General features: G+C 43.7%; 1 long non-coding RNA gene across 1 annotated transcript in view; it reads left to right on the plus strand.

Annotated features, from left to right (window-relative positions):
• LOC125414461 (uncharacterized) overlaps nt 1-15,307 on the plus strand; it is a 32,207-nt gene extending 16,900 nt beyond the window's left edge. The window contains exon 3 of the long non-coding RNA XR_014998705.2: nt 11,173-15,307. This is a non-coding gene — a long non-coding RNA (uncharacterized LOC125414461). The remainder of the gene's footprint in view (nt 1-11,172) is intronic.
• The last annotated feature ends 1,387 nt before the right edge of the window (nt 15,308-16,694 follow it).

The raw sequence follows: 16,694 nt of genomic DNA on the forward strand, positions 1-16,694 counted from the left end.
AAAGAAAGGATGGGAATAAAAGTAATCAGAATGCATACACATATATATGTATATGTACATATATATGCATATATGTATATGCATTCTGATTACTTTATATATATACCTATGAAATTGTCAAAGAATAAATTTATATGTGTGTGCGTGTATTCATTATTTTAGTTTTCCCTCTCTCAAAGGTAACTTGAAATCTAGCACATTATCCCCCAAATAAAACCTCGATTTCCTGCCCCTCTTGCCTCTAGGCATGGCTGCGCATTTCTGTTTGGGCTGATTGGGTACAGTGGGTTGAAGATGTTCTCAGCTTTCTGTTTTACTGCCAGGAAATGGATGGGATGGCTGCAGTCATGGCAACTGCCTTGAGCCAAGAGAGCAAAGAAAGTTGGGAGAAGGGGCTTGAGTCCATGCTGACAACTCCAGAACTCCCATGTAACCCCTGGATTTATCCACTCTCACCTCTTCTTACGTAAGAGAACATTTTACCTCACTTGGAGGGAAATTACTGGCTTCGGGGTCCCTGTTATATACAACTCTAACTCTAAATAACCTAATCGCAGTATGTTTGCAAAACAATACTCCCCCAGACCTTAAAAATCTAGCCTCTTCTTTTGTGTCTCTATCCATGTATATTTACATTCATTTCTTTAAGTGTGTGTGTGTGCGTGTATGTGTGTGTTCACATGTACATGCGCATGCCACAGCGTGTGTGTGGAGAATGAAGCACAACTTGAGAGTCAGTTCTCTCCTACTATGTAGGTTCCGGGACCCAAACTCAGTTTGCCAGACTTGGTAGCAAGAGCCCTTACCCACGGAGCCATCTCACCAGCCCGAGATCTAGCCATTCTCTTAAGAAGGGGAGGGGATTTCATCACATTATATGTTAGTGGTCTCTCAGGAATTTAGAGTGTTTGCTAGAAAATTGCCTAATGCATCCAAATAGTTTAGATCTAGCTTATTGACTGCTAAATGAAGCAGCAAAGAAAAGGTAAAGACAATTTCCCCATGGGTTACTTTCCTACTGCAATGCAGCCCAGGCTGCGATGACACCGATTGGAGCTGTTTTCCCTCTCAAAGGGCCTGGGAGAGCTCTCTGATTGACAGATGAGCAAGTGGGGCTAAACACAGGGGACAGGAAAGTCACTTTTCCTTGGATCATGCAATTGCTCTGTAAGCTCTTTGAGGGGAACATCTATGTCCTGTATGCCCGCTAAAAACACAAGGCACAGCGAGTCCCCAGGAAGTCCTGTTAAGCAGTTAATTAGAGGAGAGAGAGCAAGGGGAAAAATAGAGCAGCCTGCTCAGTGGCTCCATCTCAGTGAAATCAATCAACTGGAGATGAGGTCCGGGTCTTGGGTGATTTTTTTTTTTTTTCTGGCTGAATTCTAGCCTTAACTCTAATAGGGAGCGTGGCGGGAGGTTGGGGTGGTCATGAGGAAAGAAATACTAGGAAACAGAATTTCTGAGAGGAAGTATATGTAAATTTTTGTACTCCCCCTTCTTAAATGTTTCTATGACAGCTGAAGGCCTCTGTGGTACTAATTTTGCTCGTGGCAAGCTCTGAGAATTGAGCTGATTCAAGAAAGTCTAGATTTCACATTCCTCTGGGGTTATAGATGGTCGTGTGGTAGTTCTTTGTTTGTTTTGTTTTGGGGTTTTTTGGGGATTTTTTTTTCCTGTTTGTTTTTTTTTTTTTGAGAGGGTTGCTCTTTGTAACAGCCCTAACTATCCTGGAACTAGCTCTGTAGACCAGCAAGGCCTCAAACTCACAGAGATCTGCCTGCCTCTGCCTCCGAGTGCTAGGATAAAAGGCATGCACCACCACCAACCAGCTCGTGTGGTAGTTCTATTATTATTTCTATTATATTTGAGGGATATTTACATCCAGTTTACCAACAGTTCACCAACAGTGAAAAGGATTTGCCCTCCTTTTCCCATAGTCTCACCAGCATCTAGTCTCATCTGAGTTATGTATGTATGTCATTTTGGCAAGCGTGAGATTGAATCTTGAGTAATTTCAATTTGCATTTCCTTGGTCAATAAGGATTTTGAACATTTCAAAGGTGTGTGTTAACCATTAGTTAGTTCTTGTTTTGAATGCTAATTAATTTTAGATATAAACATAAATAAATTCATATTAATAAAATAGACTCTTCATGGCCACATCAGGATTTAGCAACAGAATAATGAAATATCAAATTATAACTTAAATTTTAAAATAGACACCCATGATTCCAACTGATATTAATGAATGAATAAATTAATAAATGTTCAGGGGAGATGAGGTAAATCATCCTTTAAGGAGACATTCCAGTCAGTATATGTAGATTATCCATTCAAAAAATAGAGTTCAATCCTCCCCACACTAGAAAGGTAACGTATTTAATGACTAGTTTTCAAAGAATAGACTAGAAACGACCAAATATAATGTAATCCGACAGTGGAGAAACGCCAAGGAATGAATGTCAGTACGCAGCAGCACAGCATAGGTGATCTGTACGTGGTGTGGTTAGAGGTCCTTTTTGATCTGTGTTTGTTTTCAGCAAACACCAAGGCCGTTCTAAGTCCAAGAAAGACATCCAGCAAATCCAAATGGGGGTATTCTATGGGGTTCCTGCTCAATCTCTGCAAAACCAGGAAGAGGAGGAGTACAAGGAGGAGGAGGACAAGGAAGACAAGGAGGAGGATGAGAAGAACAAGGGGGAAGACAAGGAGAGAAAGGAGGAGGAGGAAGAGGAAGAGGAAGAGGACAAGGACAAGGAGGAACAAAAACTGAGAACAAACCAGAAAAGGCTATATAGCTATGACAACCAAATATCAAGCAGTTCCATGGATTAGAAGGATCAAAATGGAGAAACTATTAAAATCTAAATACAGTCTGGACATCAGTAAATAGCCGATATCATACTATCAATAATATATTGATGTCACTTTATTAGGTACTTTCTGTATTAGGACTGAGCCCAGGACCTCTTGCGTGCTAAGCAGGTGCTCTATCACTAAGCCATGTGCCCAGTCATACAAAGAGAAAGAAGGAAATTAACAATGAAGAAATTTAGTTGACCATGAGAATGTAGAGGAAAACTCCATGCTATCTCTGTAGCTGTTCTCTAAGTCTAGAATTATTCAAAAAGTAGTTTAAAGGTGATTTTCAAAGAGCCATGAGATTGTGTCATAGGCTTTTTCTTGTGTAATGAGAAGATCATGAGGTTTCTGTCTTTGAATCTGTTTATGTGTTAGATTACATTTCCTGATTTACATATGCTGAACCATTCTTCTGTTATAAAGCCAACTCGATTACGGTGGACAATCTTTCTGATATAGTCTTGAATTCAATTTGCAAGTATTTTGTTGAGAATTCTTTTCTGTCTATGTTCATTAACAAGACTGGCTTAGGATTTTCTTTTCTGTGTTCGGATTTCTGTCTGGCTTAGTTATCAAGGTAATTATGGTTTCATGAAAATAATTTGGAAGTGTTCTCTTCTATCTCATGGAATAATTTGAGGACTATAGTTGTTATATAGTTGTTAGTTTTTCTTTAAAGATCTAATAGCATTATGTGCTCAATCCATCTAACTCTGAGGTCTTTTTAGTGAGGAGATTTTTTATTTACTACTTCTATCTCATTGGATGCTATGAATTGTGGTAGTTGACTACTTGGTGTCATCGAGAGATCTCAGGAGATGTGGCCTTGCTGGAGAAAGTGTTTTACTAGAAGTGGGCCTTGAGTGTTTAAAGACTCTTGTCATTTTGAGCTCGCTCTCTCTGCTTCCTTTCTGTGGCTTGAGGTGTGAGCCTTCATCTCTTGGCTCCCAGCGTCAGTCACCAAGCCTTCCTCTGCTGCCCTGCTTGCCATGTGATAAAAATGGATTCTTATTCATCTTGAACTAAAAGTCCCAAATAAACACTTCCTTCTATAAGTTGCCTTTGTCGTGAGGTTTCATGGCACAAAGTTGGGTGGGTAAAGAAAGGGGGGGGTGGCTATGGGAGGAGAAGAAGGAAATAAATATGATCAAAATGCATTGTTTGAAATTCTCAAAGAACTAAAAGATTTTTTTGTTGTTGTTTTTGTTTTCGAGGCAAGGTTTCTCTGTGTAGTCCTGGCTGTCATGGAACTCACTTTGTAGACCAGGCTGGCCTCAAACTCAAAGATCCGCCTACCTCTGCCTCCGTGCACCACCACCATCACCTGGCCAAAAATAATAATAATAATAATAATAATAATAATAATTGTTTTTCATATAAAATCAAAAAAATAAAATTTAAAAAATATGGTAATGATCAGAGCTGATTAAGGACATGAAAACAGTGTTTTCTGCACAAAAATATCTAACAAATTTTAAAAAACTAAAAAATAAAAAAATTTTAATTAAAAGAATTTGCTAGCGAGTCTTAAAAGTCAATTGAAGATGACAGAGAGTGAAAAAAATTGAGTACAAAGCAACTATCCAAGAGGATTTGAGAAAATAAACATAGAATAGAATTTGAATGACGTTTAAGCCAATATCAAAAGATCTTAACAAAATTAAGCCACCCAAAGATGAGAAAAAGGAGAGAGAAACGAATCCATAATGAAAAAAAAAGACAAAATATGTGAATTTGAATTAGGAAGCTGAGTGACCTATGCTTCCAACAGGATATATCAAAACGAAGCAAACAAAAATAACCGTAGCTTACATTTCAGTTGCTGAAAACAAGGGAAGAGAGAAAGTACTGGTAAAAGAGGCAATGCTACTGTCCAGGAGCATTAGCTTGGGGAAGACCCGCTGTGGCGATGGAGTCGAGGAACAGGATGGGCACAGCGATGCACCTCCACGCAGCCCTGCATCACCCGCTCCCTTGCTGTGCAGCAGTGGGAACTCAGTGCTCACCAGGAGTCATAAGTAAGAAGAGAAAGTCAGAATTCAGAGGCTGGGAGTGATATCCAGGTGCTTCACTGGACATTGTGTTTACCCTTTCATCAGGGTCCTGGGCATAGAGGGAATAGCTGTCAAATTAGCCTCGAACCAGGAAGTCTGAGCTCTGGCCATATTCCACCTTACTCCAAATCTTTCATCTCTGTGTTAACAGATGTGTAGAAGTTCTGAGAAAAACAGGGTACCAGAAAGCTCACTTCATTGTTCCTTGTAGTCTTGACCCCTGAAGACATTAGTTCTCCAAATATGCTTTTTCTTTCAACATTTGCCTTCCAGCGTGGCTACAGGGTGTTACGCCGCTATTCGCTATTCGTAAGTATGCTGGGAAGACTCTAAGATACAGGCGGGAGTCTGGCAGTAGATTGACCAAGACAAGCCAGAGATGGGAACCAGCGAGTGAGTGGGGTGTGAGAGAAAGAAGAGAGAGTAGAAAATCCTGCTTAGGAAGAATTCCTGGTTTTGCTTAGGCATTCTCATCGCCAGTGAGTATTAGAGCCAAAGCTTGGCTTCTTTAAATATGTCTGTCATCAATTCCGTCTCTTAGTGTTGTAATGACAGATTTGTCAGCCCTTGGCCATTGGCTGTTGGGGCTTGCATAGGAGAGGAGACCTTTCACCAAGGGGCCATGCCCCTGCCAAGCTGGACTCCACCTCTCTACACAGAGCACTTTTCTCGGCAGCGGCAGCTGTGTGTATTTGCTCCGCATCCCAACTTGTCTGGCCCACCCGTCTCTGCCCAGTGGCTCTTTTCCCCCCCACCCAGACCGGGATGAATGCATCTTTCTTTCAGCAAAGGAATTGCCCCCACCTTGTTAACTTGATGAAAGCTTTATGAGTCAATCTTATGTTTAAAAAAAAAAGAAGAAGAAGAAGAAGAAGAAGGTGAATTCACAGAGAAAGAAAGGGAGAGAGAGAGAGAGAGAGAGAGAGAGAGAGAGAGAGAGAATACAGGGGCAGAGGTTACAACAGCTAAAGAAAAGAGCTGCTGTTATTTTTATTACAAAGAGATGTGTGGAGCAATAAATCACTCATGTGTCTGCCATGAATTCTAGAAAACAAGGCTCGTATTCAGGAAGGATTGGACTTGTGTGCTTCTCCTTTGAACTTGAAGCAGGCCAAGACATTCTCTTGCTACTTTTTTCTCTTTTCTCAACACAAAGAACAAATGAAATCACTTAAAAGGGTGGAATAAAAGAAAAAGTCATTGATGACCTGGGGGTGTGGCTCTTGGCTCTGCCCCTGCTGCAGAGAGAAGGTGAAGAAATTAGACACTGGAAGCAAGCTCCTCCCTTTGGATTATTTTTTTTTAAAACTGTGTCTGTGTCTCTGTGGGTGTCTGTGTGTACCTGCATGTATATGTATGTATGTGCATGCGTCTGTGTGTGTGCAAATGTGTGTGTGTATGCTCATGTATCTCTGTATGTGTATGCGTATGTGTGCATGTGTGTGTTGGTGTGTATGTCTTTGTGTGTACTTGTGTGTGTGTCTGTGCATGTGTGCTTGCATGTATGCATGTGTCTATGTGTGCCTCTGTGACTGTGTGTGTACTTATTGCTTGTGCCTCTGTATGTGCATGAGTCTCTGTATGTGTCTGTGTGTGAGTGTATTATGTGCTTGTGTTTATGTGTGTGTGCATGAGTGTAACTGTGTGTGTATGTTCTTCTTGGGCCTTTTTCAGTTTTTTTAAATGAAGCTTAAAATGTTTTGCCTTTACATAGTTAGAACCCCTTTCAAAGAAAATGTATGTTCTCCAGAAAGAGTATAGACTGTAAAGAGAATATCCCAAATCAAGTCTATTCTATCACACACTGATAGCACTGTGTCTCCACAACATATTCCTATAAAAGTTATAATATTTACACGTCTGGTGGAATTGCAATTGTCTTTATTCAGTCTCACAGAACTACAACCATTCCTCCCTTTGCCTTTTTGGTGCTCTCTGGAGATGTTGTTTAAAAGTAAAAAGCTCCATGGAGACCAAGAGTGAATGATTCTTCATGCGGATGATTCCAAAGGTTTGTTTGGCTTTGAAAATGGCATTTGCTACAGCGACTGGAACACTCTTAACTCAGCCAGCTCCACAGAGAGGGACCCTCGAGAAGAACAGCTGTCAGACCAAGGACAAGGCTGAACTCTTGGGAAAATGTGGCCCATGTCCTTTTCAAAGACAATTCTTACTGTTATTACCCGCGCCTACCCCTGGCTCTCCCTGTCAGCGCTATACAAAGACAACGTCTCTACTGGCTTGAAGTTGGGGAAAAGGTGACTTTAAGAACAGATCACAAGATCTCCTCAGAGCTTTGTGCAAAGCCAGAACTTGCCTGTGTTCTTCTGTCTAGGGGCTGTTTCTTCCTTCTCTTTCTCCCATCTTAACTACACTGACTTAGGGCAGCTTCTAATCATATTTGCCCACTTGATCTCATTTGGTTCTTGCAAAGATTCTATAAAGCATGCATGCTTTCCTTACCTTAAGTTCCACCTGACAGGAGTGACAGATGTCATGTTGCAAGGAGAGAAAGGGTGAACCAATGACCTTTCATTTCCTGCCAAGGAAGACTTCCCTGCCAGTGTTTTTGGTTTGGTTTTTGTCTTTTGCCTTTTCACTTACCCAAGTTATGGGTAAGTGAACTATTTCCTGCAATGAAAAAGTTGAGGAAGCTAGCTTGTTCTCTTCAAAACTTGAACATAGCTCTCTACCAGACCTAACAGATCTAAATTAGGCGAAAACATTAGAAGAATGCTCTTAACCTAAACTTCGTCTACATGCCCCCACCCCATACTTGTCGTTACCAGCATAGCCAAATGGCCAATCAAAGTTTTGTCTACTCAGTAATCAGTGTTCCTCCCTGCTCCAGACTGTTGTGCTTGATGTTGGCTGCTCTTGGTCTCGGGGGTGAGACTCTTTGGGATGCATTTTGCAACATAAGCCATTCACCTGCTCTGAGGAGTAACGTGAAGTGTTGTGGAATATTCCTTTACACTATGGGAAGATGTGTTGCCCCGCGCTCGGCCTCGCCTGAAAGAACCACGCGGGACACAGGATTCTTCTGTAGAAAAGCTTTATGTCTCTTGGGAGCTAGAGCATAAGCCATATGGCGGAGACCCAGATAAGATGGAACCCATCCCTTATAAAGGAAACAGACCCTGCTTCGGACGTGTCACTCTTGGATTGGTCAATTGTCCATAATCCCAGGTGAATGCCTCGGGAGTAGGCGGGGACAGTAGTGGAAAAATACCAACACATGTGCGTTCTCCTGGCGGTGAAGCCGGATGTCAGCACCATCTTGATGATGGAGAATGTGGCTGCGGCCTTCTACAATGTGTCACTGTGATTGGTTTAATACAGAGCTGAATGGCCATAAGACAAAGAGGTTAAGCAGGACTTATGGGGACATGTAACATGAGGGGCCGGCTTGTTGGGGTATCTTCCGCCCAGTACCCCACAGCCGGCAAGCCCCAAAGAAAATCACACACAGGACTCCATAAGATTATAAACTGATTGGCCCATTAGCTCAGTCTACTTATTAACTAATTCTTACATCTTACAGTAACCCATAATTCTTGTCTGTGTTAGCCATGTGGCTCAGTACCTTTTCCAGTGGTCAGCTCACATGTTGCTTCTTCAGTGGTCTGGGCAGGAATGGCAGAGGAAGCTTCCTGCTTCCCAGAATATTCCTGTTCTCATCACTCCGCCTCTACATCCTGTCTGGTTGACCCACCTATACTTCCTGCCTGGCCAATCAGCATTTTATTAAAATATATGATGGACAGAATACAGATAATTCTCCCGCACCAGGGACAGAGAACTTTGGGAAGAAGAAGGAGGAGTCCTCAGCCAGAGGTAGAGCAAGCAGGATGGACAGCACAGAGATGAGGTAATAAAACCATTAAACAGAAAGTAAATTAATAGAAATGGGTTAATTTAAGTTATAAGAGCTAGTTAGAAACAAGCCTAAGCTAAGGCCGAGCTTTCATAATTAATGTAAGTCTCCGTGTCATTTTTTGAGAGCTAGCAGCCTAAAGAAAAGCCCAACTACAGTGAAGAACTAAAGTTGATCCTGAACTTAGAGGGACCACAGCGTTAGGATTCAGAGAATCAAGTTTAAGTTGAAGCCAGAAGGGACCAAAAAAAATCTTTCAACTTTCTGAATTTCCATAATGGTGAAGTGGGGGAGAACGGGGAAAGGAAGAGGAATCAGAGGAGGGCTTAGATCCTGAAATACCCGTGGCTGTGCTGTTCTAAGTGATGGGTGAGCATTTGATGCAGAAAGAATAAGGTAGACGTGTCAAGATTGCCTAGAATGTTATAGCCAAAATCTGAGTCTATGATTCTCTGTAAAAGTGACTTTGAAAGGGTTAGAACCCAAGGCACCTCATTCCTTGCTCATCATCTACCATTTTCCTCGAAATAAATTGGGATTCATTCTTCATCTCTGAGCAGGAAGGGGAATAATACCCTGAATACCACAGCACGAGTTTGACTTGTTTAATGGTGAGGAGACCTCCCGCTTTAGCTCTCTCTCCTGAGACTTTGAACGGCCCACCTTCTCAGAAAGCATCACCTGAATGTAATATTCTCTTTCTCTTTGAAATCATCAACCAACTTCCCAAGATCTTGGGGCATTTAGAACCACGGACATACCATGGAGTCTGGGATGGTTTACAACTTCTCTCTGTGTGTGCATGCTTCCCAGAGACTCTCCAGCTTCCAGCACCTTCTAAGTGGTTTCATTGTTGCTGTTGTTTTTCTGTGGGTTTTTTTTTTTTAATGTGAATGAGCATTTTGCCTACAAATACATATGTGCACCACAGGCATGCATGGTGCCAACAGAGGTCAGAAGAAGGCCTCAGATCCCCAAGAACTGGAGTTACAGATGGTTGTGAGCCACTGAGTGGGTACTAGGAACCGAACTGGGGTCCTCTCCAAGAGTAGCAAGTGCTCTAACCACTGAGAACCGCACCCAGTTCCCCTTCTAAGTGTTTTTCACAGTTGTGTTCTGGGATGCAACTCACTCTGGCTGAAGGTGCTCTAGCTCCCAGCACTGTATATCAGCTGCTGAGCCCTAAGGAAGGGGAAACAGCAGAGATTCACTTCCTTACAGTGCTAGAGGCTGCAAGCCCAAGTCTAACGTTAAGTGTCTACTGAGGCCCCTTTCCTTGACTTAGAAACTGTCACCTTCTCCCTCTTGCATCGCCAGGTGATCTTTCCCCTGCATGTGGATGGGTCCTCCGTCTCTAGCTGTCACATGGTGCTTCACTTGGTCGTAAAGACCTCTTTAATGAGCATATCTCTATATGCGGTCAAATATGAGGTACTGAGAAGCAGCATTTAAATACGAATTTAATGCATACAGAATCCAGTTCAGGCCACATATTTTTCCCTTTAACTGGGTAAAGAATTGAGTTGTGGAAAGATATAAGAACTGACCCTGAAAATAAGATAACACCAGTTCTTGGACCCAACCAAAGCCAATGCTCCTGCCCTCAATTGGTCTTTAAGGAGCCGGTGGCTTAGTGATCAACAAATAAAGTTAAGTCGACTATTACATATTGCCAAATGTAGGACGCTGAATGGGTCACGCCTTGATTTCAGGGGGACCCTTTCTTCCATAAGGGCCCATGTTTGAAGAACTTCTGAAAGCCCTTGTCACACCACCGTGAGGCGGTGTGTAGCAATGGAAGCCCACCAAACTAGCCAGGCAAGACTCCTGTTCCTCACCCTACACACCTCCGCGGCTCTGATCTCGAAAGGGGAGCTGTTTAGGATGAGGTCGGGGAGAAGGAGGAGTGAGGGGCCTCAATCCCCAGCTGGAGACCGGGCCTCTCTTCCCTCAGGGCTGCTGACAGCTCCTCGTTGCTGTAGCCCTATTTGAGGAACTTGTTCTCGGCTTTCAGTTTCTGGGCTAACAAGCTTTCAGCCTCCCGCTTGCTAACACTCACAAATGAGGGCCGATTGCAGCTCAGCTGTGGATCACCTTTCAATGGCAGGCTTGACAAGAAGAACAAAGCGTTTGTTTGCTGCTGTCGAGTCTTCAGGGGAGGATCTGTCATCATGCCGTGAGTGTCAAAAGGTCCAGGCTTGCAGAGACTGCCAGAATAGAGACCGAGAAAGTTCAGACCAGCTGACACTTCCGGTAGAACTCAACCACCTTCTCTCTCAAGAGTTTCTACAGAAATAAACTTTGTCCTAGCTAAAAGACGTTTTTAATGATAGCAGTAGCATACTGCCAATGAGGGTTTTGTTTTCTTTTTCCCTGAAGGGTCGTTGCCCTGTACAACACATACACTCACGGTTGCGCAATGGAGGCGGAGGACCTGCCCTCTCGACAGAGACCCGCATTCACATCTAGGAGACAGTTCCGACTCACCCCGCCCTCACCCGCACTGATATTTTCTGGACTGGAGACGGTCCTGGGCTTCCCAGAAGATTCATTCCAGATATTTGGAAGACACTAAACAGAGCAGCGTGTTTACTGCTGACCTCTAGCGAAGCCAGCCTTCAATTAACCGGAATGACCAGGTGGGAGGGCGGGCAGAGGTTCCGGTTGCTAGGAATTCACCCTGAAGCACTAGGCACGCCGCTGACAGGAGCCGTCTTCGGCGGTTTTCGGGGACTGAATAGATAGACTTGTACGGAACACAAGCCCCGGGACACCTCCACCTCCAGTGTGACAGATTGACAGCTGCTGGGAACGGCCCAGGGAAAGTGCTTTGAAGTGACCGTGACATTGCACATAGGTTGAGTGTTATGTGTTATGACGCCACCCCTGCTTTTAGGCTCCACCTGTCAGATCTCTCTACATCTTACTTTTTTGCAAACGATACCTCGGGTGTATCTGTTCCTATCCAGCCTGACACATGCGCCCTGTTTGAAACTCAGAAATAACGGCATCCTGAAAAGAGTGAAATTCGGAGAAAACAAAATGTCCCATTAGAAGTCATTCAACAACACAGTTTCTTTCCCAGTGCCATCACAAGGTCTCCAAATAAATCACCTTTTTTTCTCCTTCTGAGCTATCCTTCCTTTTGAGATAAGAGAACCTCAGCACTCAAGGCTGAGATGCTACCTACCATATGAAAAGGTGAATAAAAACACACTTCAAGGATGGGATGGGGAGATGGCTCGGTGGTTGATTAGAAGCACTTTCTGCTCTTGTAGAGAAGAAAGTTGGGTTCCCAGGACCCAGGCTTGGACTCACAATGGCCTGTAACTCCAGTTCCGGGGAATCTGGCGCCCTCTTCTGGCCTCCATGGGCACTGCTTGTGCATTGCGCACAGGTAAACACTGAAGTGCATAAAATTAAGCAAGTAAATCTTTAATGGAAGAAAAGTCTTGTGGGAAAAGGAAGTACTCACAAAAAGGCTTCTCTTTTGGTGGCAACTGGCCTGCATTCCATAGCCAATCTAGAGGTTATTTATACTGACAAAGTGCCCTAAAAATGGAGATTTCTGTGGTTCCATTAGTCAAAGGCTGAAATTGTCCAAAATTTACCTCTTCTAATAAGAGAGCAGGGTTAAAATCCCATTTTCCTCCTTCTATCCCTCCAAAGGTATGGTGAGCCAAAGAGCACTTTGAAAACACAGTAAAGGACACAACCACCTACTTTATGCAGTTGAGATAATACTTTTATTATCTTATTCGCCCATACTATATGTGTGTGAGTTCATACATCCCACGGGGCTCACATGCAAGTCAGAGGACAACGGGGGGAGTTGGTCTCTCCCCCTCCTTCCACGATGTAGGTCTTGTGTATCTAACTATAAGGCCCTTTAGCAGCTGAGCCAGGGCACACTGGTCACTCTTTGTTAAAAGGGTAATGCCAATGAAAATAAAGAGACTCGCTCAGTCACCAGCTCACATGACACAGACTGAGAATGTCCCCAGAACTCCTATGTTGAAACTGGCTTATCGGTGCGATAGTTAATAATTAAGAATCAGGGCGTTTGGGAGTTGGCAAGGCCATGTGGCCTTCACCATGATAGACAGATCATAAATTTGCTCCAAAAAGGCCCGAAGGGCTGGGTTTGCCCCTCCACCCTTTCTGCTCCTTTAGAATATGAAGACTCCATTAGGAAGCACCATGTGTGGGGAACAACTCTCTCCCAATCCCTGAATCTGTTAGCACCTTAATTATGTATTTCCCAGTTGTTAGAGAAACTAATGTACATTTGTTTATAAATATCTCAAGTATTTGTTATTGCAGTTAGACAAGGCTAAGCTATTACTATAATGAATGAATTAAATGATTCAGTAATGTAGGTAAGTGGTTTTTTTCCTTAGCATACAAACTCAGTTAATAGCCCCTTCTAACTAGTACAACCTGGGCCCTCTCTTTTGCTCAATTCCTCTTTTGCCCTGTCCATTAATTCACCCAGTGAATGTGTTCGTGGAGCCCTGCAAGCCTCCTCTACCTGGTCTAATCCTTTCTGTCTGACCCACGCTACACACTCTTTACTACCTGTGTGTGTCTAAATAGCTGTCCTGTTGGACCCTAATCCTGGTGGTCCCTGGAACCTTCGAGCTTTTCTGAGCATGACTTCGGAGTGAATGATGTCACCGCTGGCCCTGTGAGGGTTGGTGGCGGTGGCTCATCCACTAGCATCACCCCTTCTTCATTTTTATTCTCTGTGAGTTTGAGGCCAGCCTGATCTACAGAGTGAGTTCCAGGACAGCCAGGGCTACATGGAGAAACCCTGTCTCAAAAGACCAGGAGGAGGAAGAGGAGGAGGAGGAGAGGGAGGAGGAGAGGGAGAAGGAGAGTCCTGTTTATTAAATATCTTTGACTCGGAGGCAGATAGAAAATAATTAGGATTTATGTCATCTCTCTGCTGTCCATATCTCTTACCCATGACAGTGAAGGGATGCCCGGTTGACAGCCTGTGCCAACTTCTGAAAGCCTGAGATGTTGACACTACGTTTTGGAAGTGCCAAAGGGCCTACTGGGACCCAGTGATCTTCCCTCCAGTGACTTGTGACACCAGTAGCTTCCTCACCGCTCTCAGAGTTATGCAACTTGTGCATATGGCGTGACAGAGAACTCGTTTTCCAGGCTTTGGGTCTAACCTGTGCCTGTGGCGTGACAGAGAACCCGTTTTCCAGGCTTTGGGTCTAACCTGTGCCTGTGGCGTGACAGAGAACCGTTTTCCAGGCTTTGGGTCTCGGCTGAGGCTACAGTTCTGTCTAGAAAATTTCTTCAGGAATTCCCCGATTTCCAGTTACATTTCTTTTCACGTTAGAAGTGTTAGTTTTAATGGTTTGGCTAAGCTATTAAAGTTTCTCTATAAAGATCAAAATAGCAAATAATTTAGGCCTTCTGAGCCCACCAAGATGCAAGAAAAGTGGTAGATAATATGTAAACAAGTGGGCCTGCCTATATTTTTAATATAAATATAATAATATAATAAAACTCTAATTATGGTCTACTGATGCTAAATTTTCAAACATCTGCATGTGCCAAAGAGTACAAAATAGTCTTTCTAAGTTCTTTTAAAGTATAAAAGCACTCCTTGGAGCTCATTGGCTGTTCAAGGCTTGAGTGACAGACCAGGCTCCGCCTCTGTCCACAGCTTGCAGACGGACCTCTGCCACAGAGGAAAACTGTCCTCTGGACATCTGCAGCCTGCTTCCCGTGGCGCGCACGCTGACAGCTTGATTAGGGTTTCTCGTCAAATCTGCAAAGTGAAATAAATGAGGGCAGGTCCCTCCGCATCCCCGTGCAGCGTGCGGACCCGGGTGTGATACTTCATGTATCAGATTCCGGGTGCGGAAAACGCTGTCGTGCCGTTAATAATTTTCAAGGGAACGCCTTGAGATTCGACGGGCTGCAGGCGCGCTGCAAATGGGCTCTAATGGCTTTTATTTCTCATTCTTGTCACCTCAGATCTAATCAGCTGTTTTGTCATTTTTAATTCCGATTTGGCAGGATTCTCCTACTTCCCCCAGCCTTTTTAGATACGGGCTTAAAGAGGAGCCAAGCCCTGGGCCTTTTGGGACCAGGAAGAGCCTGGGGCTGAGTAGAGAGTAGATTTGGACTTTAGCTAGGAGGTAACAACCAAGGAGCTACACTGACCCCGAATGGCTCCCCTTCTTATGTTCCTCAGCCCTAATGGGGCTCACTGATGGTCTCATATTATTTTCTCTGGACACGGGATCCTTAGTCCGCTTGTAGAAATGAGTTGCAAAGTGTGTGGCCTTGTAAGAGAAAAAGCACCCTCCTAAGATTTAAGGACTTTTCTCATGGTGAGGAATTGAACTCTGGCGTAGCTCCTCTAGACTGGACCATCCAACCCGTTTGTCCCGGAGAGAACAAAATGCTTGCCTTTGACTACGGCCCCACCTGCTGAGGACAATAGTAAGGAACTGTGACCAACAGATGAATCTATTAAATAAATGTAAGACTATATTGAAATCCAGGAATCTTTGAAATAAATGAATAATGAAATTACTTAGCAATTGTTTGTGTTTTCACGTCCTGGGTATAACGCTGCGTGTCTCAGATGAATCCCCGCTTCAAGGATGTTGGAGTTTTCCTTTTTATCAGTAGGAGAGGCTCAGCAGGCCTCTAGTAAGCAGCAGGCACAGTTTACAAGCATAGACCTGCCTGGCTTCAACTCCTGTTATCTTAACTACCCATTAGGAGGTTGCATCCATCACTTTTCCTCCCCAGACCTCAGTGCCCTCAGCTCAGAAATAAAGCTTGAGACTATAAAACCCCCTTCCTTCCTTCCTTCCTTCCTTTCTAGTTCAAAGCCCAAAATATCTTCATTCCCCCACTTCCCGGGAAAGAAAAAAAAAACTTACAAAAATTCATAAGTAACCTAGTAGGGGAAAAAGAACCCTAAATTTCCAGGGTTTGGATTTAATTCGTTTACTTACCTTAGAACTCCCCGTGTCTTCTTTGCTACACACCCCCAGTTTTTCTCAGTGCTGAAGGTAAAATCCAAAACTCTCAGCATGCTGGGTAGGTGCTCCACCACTGAGCTACACACCCAGCCCCGCCACATCTCCGTTACATAGGGCAGAATGTGAACACACAACAACCAATAATAAGCCCACAGGCTCCAACCGCTAGACATGGCAGAGACCTAATGAGGACTTACTTCAAGCATGCTCGCAGAGAGCTTGTAAACTCTCTCACCAGGTGGGTATAAATCAAAGTAAAGGACTTTTTCACTCAAAAACTCAAGATGCTGAATTATTAAGAGACCATTACACACATCACACTTGATTTATTAAGACAAACAAAATAGTCACTTGCAAAAATTTTCAAGCAAGATTGGAGTTCCGGGCACCTGGAGATTTGGGGAAATGTCTTTAATGCACTGTTTACTATGGAGGACTTCTATTTGATTTTGCAACCGAAAATAACCTGTTAACTAACTCTGCCCCCGCGTTCTTGCTATGGTCAGATACTGAGCATCAGAGACAGAGGGGCTGGAACTGTGAAATCCAATGTCCTCTCCCGAACATACATTTCCGAACTGAACACACATGCACACGAGAGAAAGAGAGAGAGAGAGGGGAAGGGAGAGAGAAAGAGAGAAAGAGAGAGAGAGAAATGCAAGCTCTTTCCATCCAACCAAAACCAGAAATCTAAAGCCTACCTATTAACGAATCAATCCCACACCAGTTATGTTTTAAGGGGTTATTTATTTGGCGGGGGGGTAAAACTTACATACACCATAAACCGTCAGGAAGGGAGCCTAGTCGCTGGAGCAGGAGCCGGGAGCAACAGCCGAGACCGAGCACCGGAACCAAGAGCCGGAACCAAGAGGGCCTATT

This window comes from Myodes glareolus, chromosome 23, assembly GCF_982192425.1.
Source record: "Myodes glareolus chromosome 23, mMyoGla1.1, whole genome shotgun sequence".
Lineage (NCBI taxonomy): Eukaryota > Metazoa > Chordata > Mammalia > Rodentia > Cricetidae > Myodes > Myodes glareolus.